Source organism: Rhinopithecus roxellana, chromosome 1 (genome assembly GCF_007565055.1).
Source record: "Rhinopithecus roxellana isolate Shanxi Qingling chromosome 1, ASM756505v1, whole genome shotgun sequence".
Taxonomy (NCBI): domain Eukaryota; kingdom Metazoa; phylum Chordata; class Mammalia; order Primates; family Cercopithecidae; genus Rhinopithecus; species Rhinopithecus roxellana.
In genome coordinates, this window is record NC_044549.1 from 195,588,489 (window position 1) to 195,602,682 (window position 14,194).

General features: G+C 44.3%; 1 protein-coding gene across 3 annotated transcripts in view; it reads left to right on the forward strand.

The window, feature by feature from the left end:
* Positions 1–12,249: 12,249 nt before the first annotated feature.
* TRAK1 (trafficking kinesin protein 1) overlaps positions 12,250–14,194 on the forward strand; it is a 139,588-nt gene continuing 137,643 nt past the window's right edge. For 2 of the 3 annotated variants that reach the window (XM_030935386.1, XM_030935403.1), the window contains exon 1: positions 12,250–12,532. The gene's annotated coding sequence lies outside the window, so the exon portion shown is untranslated. The remainder of the gene's footprint in view (positions 12,533–14,194) is intronic. The other variant, XM_030935396.1, reaches the window with a different exon arrangement.

Below are 14,194 nucleotides of genomic sequence, written 5' to 3' on the forward strand. Positions count from 1 at the left end.
CCGAGGCTGAACTAACTTATAATACATTTCTGCCAGCAGTGGATAAGCATACTGTTTTCTCCTCAACCTCACTAGCATCTGTTATTTTTTGACTTTTTAATAGCCATTCTGACTGGTGTGAGATGATGTCTTATTGTGGTTTTGCTTTGCATTTCTCTAATAATGGTTAGTGATGCTGAGCCTTTTTTTCATATCCTTTTTGACCCTGTGTGTATCTTCCTTTGAGAAGTGTCTGTTCGTGGCCTTTGCCCATTTAAAAATTTTTATTTTATTTATTTTTTATTTTTTTGAAACAGAGTCTTGCTCTGTTGCCCAGGCTGGAATGCAGTGGCATGATCTCAGCTCACGGCCACCACCGCCTCCCGGATTCAAACAATTCTCTTGCCTCAGCCTCCCGAGTAGCTGGGATTACAGGTGCCTTGGTCACCACACCCAGCTAATTTTTTATATTTTTAGTAAAGGTAGGGTTTCATGATGTTGGCTAGGCTGGTCTCAAACTCCTGACCTCAGGTGATCCACCCGCCTCAGCCTCCCAAAGTGCTGGGATTACAAGCGTGTGACTGCACCTGGCCTCCTTTGCCCATTTTTAAATGTTTTTGTTTCTTGTAAATTTGTTTAAGTTCCTCATAGATTCAGGATATTAGACTTTTTTTTTTTTTTTGAGATGGAGTTTCCCTCTTGTTTCTCAGGCTGGAGTGCAGTGGTGCGATCTCGGCTCATGGCAACCTCTGCCTTCCAGGTTCATGTGATTCTCTTGTCTCAGCCTCCCGAGTAGCTGGGATTACAGGTGCTCGTCACCACGCCCAGCTAATTTTTGTGTTTTTGGTAGAGATGGGGGTTTCACCATGTTGGCCAGGCTGGTCTCGAACTCCTGACCTCAGGGTATCCACCCGCTTAGGCTTCCCAAAGTGCTGGGATTACAGGCGAGAGCCACCAGGCCTGGCCAGATATTAGACTTTTATCAGAGGTATAGTTTGTAAAAATTTTCTCCCATTCTGTGGATTGTCTGTTTATTGATAGTTTCTCTTGCTGTGCAGAAGCTCTTTAGTTTAATTAGATCCCACTTACCAATTTTGATTTTTTGTTGTAATTGGTTTTAGAGTCTTTGTCATGAAATCTTTGCCAGAGCTCATGTCTAAAATGGCATTTCCTAGGTTGTCTTCTTAAATTTTTTCTTTGGAAACGGAGTCTCGCTCTGTTGCCCAGGCTGGAGTGCAGTGGCCGGATCTCAGCACACTGCAAACTCCACCTCCCGGGTTTATGCCATTCTCCTGCCTCAGCCTCCCGAGTAGCTGGGACTACAGGCGCCCGCCACCTCGCCGGGCTAGTTTTTTTGTATTTTTTAGGAGAGACAGGGTTTCACCGTGTTAGCCAGGATGGTCTTGATCTCCTGACCTTGTGATCCGCCCATCTCGGCCTCCCAAAGTGCCAGGATTACAGGCTTCAGCCACCGCGCCCTGCCTTTCTTCTTAAATTTTTTAAATTTTAGGTTTTACTTTTTATTCCTTAGTCCATTTTGAGTTGATTTTTGTATGTGGTGGAAGGAAGGGGTGTAGTTCCAATCTCCTGTACATGGATAGCCAGTTATCCCAGCACCATTTATTAATAGGGAATCCTTTCCCTATTGCTTTTTATTGTCGGCTTTGTGAAAGATCAGATGGTTGTAGATATGTGGCTTTATTTCTGGGCTCTCTAACCTGCTCCATTGGTTTATGTGTTTGCTTTTGTACCAGTACCATGCTGTTTTAGTTACGGTAGCCTTGTAGTATAGTTTGAAATCAGGTGTGATCCTTCTAGCTTTGTTCTTTTTGCTTATAATTGCTTTGGCTATTTGGGCTTTTTGTTGTTGTTGTTGTTCCAAATGAATTTTAGAATAGTTTTTTTCTAATTATGTGAAGAATATCATTGGGAGTTTTGCAGAAATAACATTGAATCTGTAAATTGCTTTGGGCACTATGGTTATTTTAATTCTATTGATTCTTTCTATCCGTGAGCATGGAAAGTTTTTCTTTTTTTACCTTGAGACAGAGTCTTGCTCTGTCATCCATGCTGGAGTGCAGTGGCACGATCTAGGTTCACTGCAACCTCCGCCTCCTGGGTTCAAGCAATTCTTTTGCCTCAGCCTCCCAAGTAGCTGGGATTACAGATGTGCACCACCACGCCCAGCTAATTTTTGTGTTTTTAGTAGAGATAGTGTTTCACCATGTTGGCCAGGCTGACCTTGAACTCCTGACCTCAAGTGACCCACCCACATTGGCTTCCCAAAGTGTTGGTATTACAGGTGTGAGGCACCGTGCCTGGACTGTTTTTCCATTTGTTTGTGTCATCTCTGATTTCTTTCAGCAACGTTTCATAATTCTCATTGTAAAGATCTTTCACCTCCCTGGTTAGCTGTATTCCTGGGTATTTTGTTCTTTTTGTGGCTTTGTGAATGGGATTGAGTTCTTAATTTGGCTCTCAACTTGGACATTATTGGTGTATAGAAATGATACTAATTTTTGTACATTGATTTTGTGTCCTGAAACTTTACTGAAGGTATTTGTCAGAAGTAGGAGCCGTTGGACAGAGACTGTGGGGTGTTCTAGATATAGAATAATACTGTCTGTGAAGAGAGAGAGCATCTCAGACTTTGATCCAGTTTCAGACCTACCATCCCAGACCTGGCAGTCACCCACTTTTGTTGTGTCTACTTCTTCCGCAGCTTGACCATCAGGTGATGGCACCACTTTTTGTAGACAAAAGAAATTTCAGAACCTGGCCAGAGGCTGCTGTCAGTAGATGATGATTGAGGTGGGCCTAAATCCAGGCCTGTCTGGTATGTCAGATCTAAATCTGACCTTCTGGGGCAAAGGGTCTGGGTGGCTGTGGGGTGACTCTGGTTTGCCTTCCCACTAGGCTGGGGCAACATGGGGGCTCCGGAGGCAGTTTATGCCTTCAGAATCAAAGGCCCCTGTGGGAGGTAAATCTAGACTTATCCCCTCAAGATTTCCACCCGCTAGTTACTTAGTCAAGCACGGATCTAGATACTTCTGTAAATGGACTGTGCTGTGTAGATGGAATTAGGGCTATTAATCACTTGACCTTAAGATAGGGAGATTGTCCTGGATGATCTAAGTGAACACGTGTAATCACTTGAGCCCTTAAAAACAGAAAAGGATGGCAGAAGAGGGGGCTAGAAAGATGGGGCAGAGGCGGGCGCAGTGGCTCACCCCTGTAATCCCAGCACTTTGGGAGGCTGAGGCGGCGGATCATGAGGTCCGGAGATGGAGACCATCCTGGCTAACACAGTGAAACCCCATCTCTACTAAAAATACAAAAACAGCCGGGAGTGGTGGTGGGTGCTTGTAGTCCCGGCTACTCTGGAGGCTGAGGCAGGAGAATGGTGTGAACCTACTAGGCGGAGCGTGCAGTGAGCCGAGATCAGGCCCCTGCACTCCAGCCTGGGCGACAGAGGGAGATTCCATCTCAAAATAAAAAAAGAAGAAAGAAAGATGAGGCAGAAGGGGAAGTCATGGAAATTCCAAGCTTGAAAAGGATTCCATGTGCTGTCGCTGGCGCTGGGATGTGGGAGCCACTTGCAAAATCTGGAGAGAGGCCTCCAGGAGCTCATGGAAAGCATAAGGAACACAGGAACAAAGGCTGGTGCCCAGCTGACGGCCAGCAGGAAACAGGGACTTCAGTCCTACAACCACAAGGAACTGAATTAGACTGGCAGCCTGAATAAGTGTGGATATCAGTTCTTTCCCAGAGCCCCCAGTAATGGACTCACCCCTGTGACACCTTGATTGGAAACTGTTGAGATCCATGATGGCTTTCCAATATATGGAACTGTGATCTGATAAATGGGTATTATTTCAAGCCACTCAATTTGTGGTAATTTGTTACAGTAGTAATAGAATACTGACATAATCCTGGAGAACAATTAGTCACTTTTTGAAAACTTTTGCCATACTTGGACCTGCTTGTTTAGAATTGCTGAGTAAAATCCCTTGGTGTATCAGATGCCTCTGCCCAGAAAGAGGAAACCTTGAAAGCTCAGATACCTGACTGACCATGGAGGGGATCACCCAGGACTAGCTTCTCCTTGTCACCTTTTAAGCTTCAACCTGGTGCTCTGGTTCTGATTTTCTCCTTACAATCTCTGTGTTTGTCCTGAAGGAAGCTCCTTTTTTTTTTTTTTTGAGATAGAGTCTTGCTGTCTTGCCCCAGGCTGGAGTGCAGTGGTGTGGTCTCGGCTGACTGCAACCTCTGCCTTCTGGGTTCAAGCAATTCTTCTGCCTCAACCTTCTGAGTAGCTGGGATTACAGGTGCCTACCACCTCGCTTGGCTATTTTTTTTTATATCTTTAGTAGAGACGGGGTTTTGCCATGTTGGTCAGGCTGGTCTCAAACTCCTGACTTCAGGTGATCCGCCCTCCTTGGCCTCCCAAAGTGCTAGGATTATAGGCGTGAGCCACCGTGCCCTGCTGGAAGCTCCTTTCTTTCTTTTTCTTTTTTTTTTTTACCTCTTGATTTACTGTTTACAAAGGGCAGCTCTGTCTGCTCGTGATGTCCTACTGGAAGTTACCTGTCTGTTCGTGAGAATGGTTTCCCACTCATTGCAACAGGGAGTGGAGAAGGACTGATCAGGGTGCCCAAATCCTTCTGCAATTCCACCTGCCCTCTTTTGTAGCTCCTGGAGTGGTATAGTTGGAAGGCAGTGTGTTGAAGGTCACTTGATCCCTTCCTTGTCCAGATGAGGGGTCTGAGGCCCAGGGACATAACACAGTTTCCTTAGTGTCACACAGCTCTTTGAGTTTTAGTTCAGCTTCTGAGTCACAAAAATTATATAGGTTGAGGGTAGCGGGGAGAAAATATTAGGAATTTGCACATGTGTATTTTGTCAGCAAATCTGAGTTCAGTAGCAAACTGGCATGACGTTGAACAACAGTGTGTTAAGTACTCTTGACAAACGGGAGGCTGGAATTGTTGATCATTGAGTTGAGAAGATTGGGGTAGGGGACCTGGGCCACCCACCCCAGGCTCAGCTTCCATGTATACTTTATCCTGCTTCTTTTCCTGGCACCTCTTTTGCTGAAAAATTGACCAGGTTGCAGAATTTCTCACTCCTCTGTCAAGAAAAATCCTGCCTTCCTGCAGCTCTCTAGGCAGAATTCAGTAAACTAAACAGAGGCGCTTTCATCTCTCAGGGCCATGCCATCCACTCTCACTTTTCTTAAGCCTTGTTTGTTTCCTCTGCCTGAAAGAAGCCTTTTGCCTGGTGTGCCAGGGTTTGCTGGAGCCAGAGAACATCCAGGGCAGTGGATGCTTTGTTCCTGAGCCCCTGTGAAACCTCAGAAATGCCTGTTTACATTAGAGTGAAGTTAGGCTGGCACCGTGGGGAAAGGTTGTCACCTTTGCTCTACAAATTCCTGGGTGTCCCCAGAGGGCACATGCTGTGACTCATTCTTCAAGCTAGAAAATGGGTGGAGGCCTTACAAACCAGCTTTTGAGTGGTCTATAAATGACGTCTCCTGATCCTTGAATTGTTGTATCTGGGTCATTTTATGTGTTTGACTGTTAAACTACTATTTTTTTTGAGATAGGATCTCACTGTGTCACCCAGGCTGGAGTGGAGTGGCACATTCGTGGCTCTCTGCAGCCTCAACTTCCCGGGCTCAGGTGATTCTCCCACCTCAGCCTCCCTAGTAGCAGGGACCACAGACACAGACCACCATTCCTGGTCAATTTTTTGTGTTTTTTTGTAGAGACAGGGTTCCACCATGTTGCCCAGGCTGGTCTTGAACTCCTGGGCTCAAGCCATCCACCTGCCTGGGCTTCCCAGAGTGCTAGGATTATGGTGTGAACCACTGGGCCTGGCCCCTGTAAGCCACATTTGATGTATATTGGTCTGTATTGAGAACGATGAAGTAAGGTTAAACTCAGGACAGCCTAGAGAGCCCGTGGGCTGTGGTCTGCATACCTGGAACACTTAGGAGGCCCTCAGGTGGTTTTCATTGATTTCTGTTAGTCCTCAAAGTTAGCAGTGTGGAATTTGGGAGTTTAGACCCTTTGGTTCAGTATAAATGATAGAACCTGAGCTTTAAAGCTTCAAAGGATCCTCAGAGTCATTTGCACCAAACCCCATCTTTCATTTGTTGTTATTTATTCTGTAAACATTTACCTAGTACCTAATATGTGCCAGCACCAGTCCATGCTTTTAAGGAGCTCACAATTTCTCGGGGGGGGGGGGGGGGGGGGTGGAGATTGGCCCTGGACACATGGTGGTAGATGGACAATGCATGAAGCTTGTGTCTGAGATAGAGGCTTTCCCCAAAATGTACTCCATGAAACAAATGCCATGTAGATAGGTATGTGGAGAAAGGATCCATGGTAAAGTAGGTTTGGAAATGCTGGCATATGAATACTATAGTAGAACCAAGAAAGGTGCCTGATTTTGAGAATCTGGAAATTATAATGTTAATGACAGTAATTATTTTGAGAATCTAATTTGTACTAGACACAGGGGCAAGTGCTTTATATGGATAAGTGCCTTACATTTTACATAATTCAGTAGTTTGGATGAGCCATAATTTATGACTGTTTTTCATGAATAGAAATTTAGGTTGTTTTCCACTTGAATTTAATGGGTAAAAGCTTAGTCTTGTCATTTCAAGAGGGGCCTCTCAGGCTTCTGAATAGCTTTGCCAGTTGCTGCACATGTAAAGTTTCTTTGGATTTCGGAACTGTGGCTTGTGTTTGCCTTTTGAGTCTTGAGTGAGGTGAGCATTTGCTGATGTCTCCAAATTTTGTTTTTTTTTCAGAAAGTGCTTATACTTAAAATATTTATTTTGTAGCAGTATGTTTCTGAGTTAAGTGTCTGGCTGCTGTAAGTGGAAACACAGATATTAGAAGGAGAAACAGTAGTGATTTAGGGCTATTGATCATGATTTAGGCCATCTCCCTCATTTTATAGGTAAGATATAAAAAGCTTGTTATAAAGTTATAAAGGTATATGTAACTTTATAACATGTTATATATACGTGTTATATGTTATATATAACATGTTATATATACGTGTTATATGTTATATATAACATGTTATATATACCTATATGTTATAAAGGTAAGTTATAAAAAGCTTGTTATAATAAAAAGTTATGAAAGCGAAAGTTATGTAAAGCTTGACTATAAAACCTCTTTAAGAAATCTTTACACATTAGGGCCAGGCCCTGTGGCTCACGCCTGTAATCCCAGCACTTTGGGAGGCTGAAGTGGGTGGATCACTTGAGGCCAAGGGTTTGAGACCAGCCTGGCCAACATGGTGAAACCCCATCTCTACTAAAAATACAAAAATTAGCCAGGCGTGGTGGTGCATGCCTGTAGTCACAGCTACTTGGGAGACTGAGGCAGGAGAATTGCTTGAACCTAGGAGGCCGAAGCTTCATTGAACTGAAATTGCGCCACTGCACTCCAGCCTGGGAGACAGAGCACAAAACCTGTCTCAAAAAAAAAAAAAAAAGAGAGAGAGGAGAGAGAAATCTTTACATATTAGAGCCTTTGTAAAAACAAAACCAAACCATATTGATTTAAATGAAACTGTCTTAGTTTTCAGAAGAACAATTGTATCTTGCAAAGGGAGAAAGTATTTCAAACTTCTGTGTATGGATCAGATAGAATATGTTTAAGTACAGGTTAAAGAAGGCTTGAACGAGGTTTCAGTTTGTTAATGCATTTTAAAACCTTTCCAAGACCACATTCACTTTCTACTGTTTTTCTGCCTACTGCATCTTTCTGTGTTGATAAATTAATATCTGCTCTGACACTTCCTCTTCATGGCAGCATGGTTGACTTCTTGTTAGCTGTCCCATAATTAATGACTCGATCCTGTGCTGTGGCTTGTTAGGTTGTTTGTAGCATTTCACTGTGCCATACATCTTTGACCTATATATACTTGAGCCAGAGAACCACAGTAAATTTTTTCAGGCTGTTCTTCCAAATTTATACTTCTCACCTTACTCCAATAATATATAAGTCTATAAGTTTCCTAAATCAGTTGTGAACTTGAGCATTGTTATATTTTTTAAGTCTTTGTTGTTGTTGTTGTTGTTTTTTTGAGACGGAGTCTCGCTCTGTCGCCCAGGCTGGAGTGCAGTGGCCGGATCTCCGCTCACTGCAAGCTCCGCCTCCCGGGTTCACGCCATTCTCCTGCCTCAGCCTCCTGAGTAGCTGGGACTACAGGCGCCCGCCACCTCGCCCGGCTAGTTTTTTTTTTTTGTATTTTTTAGTAGAGACGGGGTTTCACTGGGTTAGCCAGGATGGTCTCGATCTCCTGACCTCGTGATCCGCCCATCTCGGCCTCCCAAAGTGCTGGGATTACAGGCTTGAGCCACCGCGCCCGGCCTGTTGTTGTTTTTTTTAAATCACTGTTAAGTTTCCTTAAACTGTGTATGTGTGTTATGTTTTGGCAGGAGGAGGGAATTTTTATATCCTTTGCCCATTTTTCCTTTGAGCTATGTCTGCTTTAAGTCTGTGAATGAAGTGCATTATTTACATGTTGATTTTAAGTGTTCCTGGTTTAATTTCCCCGCCAGTTTTACTTTGCCATGTCTTCCTTTTGAGTTCTTTATGGTGACCTGTGTTAGTGAGAGCCCATGAGGTGTCATCAGCAGACTTGGAGCCCCTCAGGAACGTCAGGGTCTTTGAGTTTCTAAATATCTGCCAATTGTTTTTGTGTATAACAGTAGCTTAATTGGGTATAAAAGTCTTCTGTGACTATCTTTCACTTAAGTTTCTGAGGAACTGGCTGGGTGCTGTGGCTCACACCTGTAATCCTAGCACTTTGGGAGGCCGAGGCAGGTAGACCACTTGAGTCCGTAGTTCCAGACGAGCATGGGCAACATGGCGAAACCTCATCTCTACTAAAAATACAAAAATTAGCCGGATGTGTTGGTGCGCGCCTCTAGTCTCAGCTACAGGCTAAAGTGGAAGGATCACCTGAGCCCAGGAGGTCAAGGCTGCAGTGAGCTGTGATTGTGCCACTGCACGCCAGCCTGAGTGATGGGAATGAGACTCTGTCTTAAAAATAAATAAATTAAATAAATAAATAAATAAATAAAGTCTGAGGAATTATCCCACTGGTATGGCATGTGGGGATACCTTTTTAATGTTTGTCATATTTTTATCTAAATCTTTGGAATTTAAAATTTTTACTAGATTATATCCAGGATATTATTAGTTTTTCATTGATTTTGTCTGGGTCTTGGTGTAGAACCTTTTGATTTAGAGGTGTACATCTTCACCTCCAGAAAAGCATTTTAAAGTTGGTGTTTTTATATACTTTACTCTTTTTGTCTTAAGCTTTTTTTGATTTTTCTGGAACTCTCATCAGTATGCCTTTGTATCTTCTTGGTATAGGGATGACTTCTCAAGCTGATTTATAGATTCAGTATCTGCATTCACTAACCTTTTTATCACTTAATTGAAATAGACATACAAAGAAAGTGTATGAGAGCTGGGCTTGGTGGTGTGTACCTATAATCCCAGCTACTTGGGAGGCTCAGGCAGGAGGATCACTTAAACTCAGGAGAACAACCTGGGCAACATAGTAAGACTCCATATTTTTTAAAAAGTGTAAAAATAGTGTATGAATTGTAAAGAGTGCAGCTTGATGGAGTTTCATGTACTGATTCTAGTCTGCAAGTCAGTCTCCAGACCAAGAATCACAACTTGACCAGCATGGAGAAGCCCCCTTGGGACCCACTGGGGGTGGGTTGTGGCAGTGCCCAGCTTCCCTTAGCTTCAGCCAGTGAAATCCCATCCTGGACCCTTGACCACCATTGGTGACTCTTGGGGGTCTTCTAGTCCACCCCGCTCAGCCTTCTGCTGTCCAGAATGTTCTGGGTTCTGCTTGAGGATTATAGGCTTTTCTAGTGAGGCAGCTTATCTATTCATCTGTGTTTGAGTCACTGACTAGGCGTGACAATCCAGTGTTCTTTTTCTTTTTTTTTTCTTCATGCCAATCCAGTTTTATGTACATGTTGTTTTGCAGAAATTCCTAAAGAATTCTTGTTAACTTTCTTTTCTCACCAGGGATATGCAGACTCTCCTACCCGTCCTTCCCATTTTCATATTTATTTTTTCATGTTAATGAGGGCAGGAAGTTTATTGCCTGGGCTGAGTTCATTTATACAGGCTGAGTATGTCTAATGTGAAAATCTGAAATGTGAAACTTTTTGAGTGTTTACATGACACTCAAAGGAAATGCTCATTGGAGCATTTCAGATTTCAGATTTTTGGATTTTGGATGTTCACTTGGTAAGTATAAGGCAAATATCCCAAAATTCGAAAAAAATCAAATTTTTTTTTCTTTTTGAGACAGAGTCTTGCTCTGTTGCCCAGGCTGGAGTGCAGTGACGTGATCTTGGCTCACTGCAAGCTCCGCCTCCCGGTTTCAAGTGATTCTCCTGCCTCAGCCTTCCTAGTAGCTGGGTTTGCAGGCGTGTGCCACGACAACCAGCTACTTTTTGTATTTTTTAGCAGAGATGGGGTTTCATCATGTTTTCCAGGCTGGCCTCAAACTCCTGACCTCAAATGATCTGCCTGCCTTGGCCTCCTAAAGTGCTGGGATTACAGGTGTGAGCCACCGTGCCCAGCCAAAAATCCAAAATTTGAAATGCTTCTGTTCCAAAGCATTTCAGATAAGGGATACTCAGCCTGTAATAGGAATTCCTGGTGTATTTTGGTAAATAAACTTGTTGGGAAAAATGTCACAGATTCAGGGCTGTAGTTTTCTCTCAGAACTGACTGTACATGTTGGGTGACATGTCTATTAACTTTCTCTTTTTGTGTGTACGTGTTTTTTAAACAAACGATAATGCATCACTTATTGGAGCAGTGGTTCTCACACTTTTTTTGTGTGTGGTCTTAGGACGCCTCAAAGTTATTGGGCCTCCTAAAGCATTTTTATTTAAATGGTTCTATTGATTCGTATGTATTGTGTTAGAAACATAAGGTGTAAAACTACAGGGATATGAAAGTTCCATTAATTAGCTTTCAGAGCAATGGCATCATCACACATAATGTAGTCTCTGAAAAATTCCACTGTACCTCCACGAAAAAGTGAGAGACCCTCTGAACCAGTCTCAGGAAACTCCAGGGATTCTCAGACCACAATTTGAGATCTCCTGTGCTGAGGAATGTTTGTAAGTTTCCTTTTTCATTAAGCTCCTGTTTGACATTTTGTGTGTACACATGTGGTGTGTGTGCAGGTGCGCTGGGAGGTGAGACAGCGGCGCTCCTGAAATGTGTGGGAAGTGGCCTGCATGTAGGTGTGCTGTTGCCGGAACAGAGCAGAGTGTTTAGCAGCCTGTGTCGTGTGCCATATTTTCTCAGCAGTTATCTTTAGTCCCAGTCAGATTTTAAATGGGGACGAGTCTATAGTTTTCATCAGATTCTTCTTTTTCATTTCTTTTCTTTCTTTTTTATTTATTCATTTTTTTTGAGACAGAGTCTCACTGTGTTGCCCAGGCTGGAGCGCAGTGGCGTGATCTCGGCTCACTGCAGCCTCTGCCTCCCGGGTTCAAACAATTCTCCTGCCTCAACCTCCTGAGTAACTGGGATAACAGGTGCCTGCTACCATACCTGACTAATTTTGTGTGTGTGTGTGTGTGTTTTTAGTGGAGATGAGGTTTCACCATATTGGCCAGGTTGGTCTCAAACTCCTGACCTCAAATGAGCCGCCCACCTCAGCCTCTCAAGGTGCTGGGATTATAGGAGTGAGTCACCGTGTCCGGCCGTTTTCATCAGGTTCTTAAAGGAGTCCCCTAATTTCTCACCGTAGGTTAAGTTAGGGGCATACCTTAAAGTTCTTAGAGAGTTGAGAAGTTACTGTGCTTGAAAGAGTTTATACAAATAAAAATGTTACTTCTCTTTGTGTGTATAAATCCTGTAGGAATATAGGTTTTAGCTGTGCTCCAGTGTGTTTATTTGCTTAGAGCTGCTTCAAGGCAGGTTTCAATAAGCAAATGAAGCCATGTGCTCCACATTTTGGTCAGTATTCATTAGTTGAATGGAACTTTGCTGCAATTATTTTATTGAAACTAAGCAGTGTGACTGGAGATGCCATGACTTGAGGGAAACACTTTTCAGAATTCGCAGTCTGAATGTACGTCATCCCCGGGCCCTTATTTTCTAAAGATTTGTCCAGGTTTATCGATAGACTCTAACTGTGCCCCTCTCTCTCAATTGTCCCATAGATTCCCTGTAAGGAGCCCCTGCTGGTGCACCAGAACTACCGGGGGCCATCTGCCCAACTGCCCCAGACTCTGGCAGTGGGGCCCCCGATGGCAGTGGGCACCTCCCTGTGAAACCTGCCAAGCTGGACGCCACAGCTCTGCACGACGACACTTTGGCCAACTCCGTGCCCCCTTCGGAGGCATGCAACCATGCAGTCCTAGCCTGCAGCCCGGGCATTCCTGAGGAACACTACATAAGCGAGGCTGTGGAAGATGCTCCCAGCTACAGAGGGTACCGGGATGCCTGCACCATTACTGGTATGGGGGCCCTTTCCCTGCCAGGGAGGAAGGGAGGGAGGTTTCAGTCACTGAGGATTAGGGAAGGAATGCAGCCACATGGGAGGGTCTCGGGGAGGTATGCGGAGGGGAACTACTAAAGTGCAAAAGACTCTGAGCTTTGGGATTGTGAGACCTCCCATCCAGAACCTGTTCTGCCAGTGAACCATTTTGTAACTTGGGTCAGTTGTTGACCTACTATCCTGACTGAGATGTAGACAGCACTTCACTGAATTGTCATGAAGGTTAAAGATGGTAACATTGAAACCTGAGCAGCAAGCATGGCTCATCACAGGCACTCAGTGTAGATTGAACCCTTCCTTCTCTCTTTGGACTCAGGTTCTTCAGATATAAAACAGGTATAACGGGAATAACATGCACTGTCATTGTGGGATGCAAAAACAGAAAACTTCATGGAGTGCCCTTTGTACACCATCAGGATTTGCACAGACATGGATTTTTACAGATACCTGTGTCAGTCATAACTCTCAGTGTCCCAGGTGGTAATCACCTCCCAGTGGGAACATCTGCTGTGCGGGCACTTAATACTAGAGCTATTGCTTTTTTATTTTCCCCAAGGAAACATTGAGACAAGTGCTTGGGGCTAGCATAAGAGAGGGCTCTCAATGGAAATGGTGTAGCATGGTGTGCATAACAGCAGCAAGTAGCAAAATTATAGTTCAGTCCAGTTGCATTCATATAGAAGTTTGCTCAGTTTCTCATTTTTGTCTGCAGTGTTTGCTTTTGTTTGTCTGTTTGAAGTAATGCCTGATGACAGCTTAATATATGCAAGTTGGCTTCCAGTAGCTTCTCTTGGTTCTGTGTTACCAGTTAAGCCTTGAGGACCTCCTGTGTGTCAGGGGTTCCCTGGATACAGAAAGGCACAGAGAAGGCTGGGGGTCCCAGCCTGGTACCTAGCTCCTCCTGTGTTAGGCCCCCAAACACCTCCTCTCCCTTTTTGTCAAGTGGCCCACACAAGTTGTCCTCCACTTGTGACTGAGTCCCTCTCCTGCTTGCCTGCCCCATGAAGGACACAGTTCCGATATCTCCCTTTCCTCTACTGCATCATTCTTTTCCCCTTGCACTTGGATCTTTCTTTTTAGTGCAGAAACATGCTATGATCTCCCTCTTCGGAAATAGAATCCTTCCCAGTCCCATGTTTCCCGGAGGCCAGTGTCTCTGCTCTACTTTTTGCTTACTCTGGTTTTTCCTTTGTTCTCTCTGGAGTCCACTTCAGGCAGGCTTATGCCCCACCACACTGACAACCTGGTTCAGTCCAGTCTGTCCTCTGCCTTCACCTCACTTCACTTTTCAGTGGTAATTCACACTGTTGCCAAGTCCTGTCTTCTGGAAGTACAGTCTTTACTTGGCTTCTGGGTCCCCACATTCTCCCTGTTCTTCTGCCTCAGTGGCTGCATTTCCTCTTCTCCCAAGCCTGGGAACGTTGAAGGGCCCAACCTTTCCACCTCTTTGCTCTTATGTGTGCACCCATGCAGCACATGATCTCACCCAGCACGTAGGTTTTAAAATCGCCTTCTGTACTGGCCACTCACTGGTTTCTGTACTCAACCTGGACCTTTCTTCTTAAGGCCAGACGTCTCAGACTGACTCCACATGAGTTTCCAGTTAGATGTCCAACAGGCA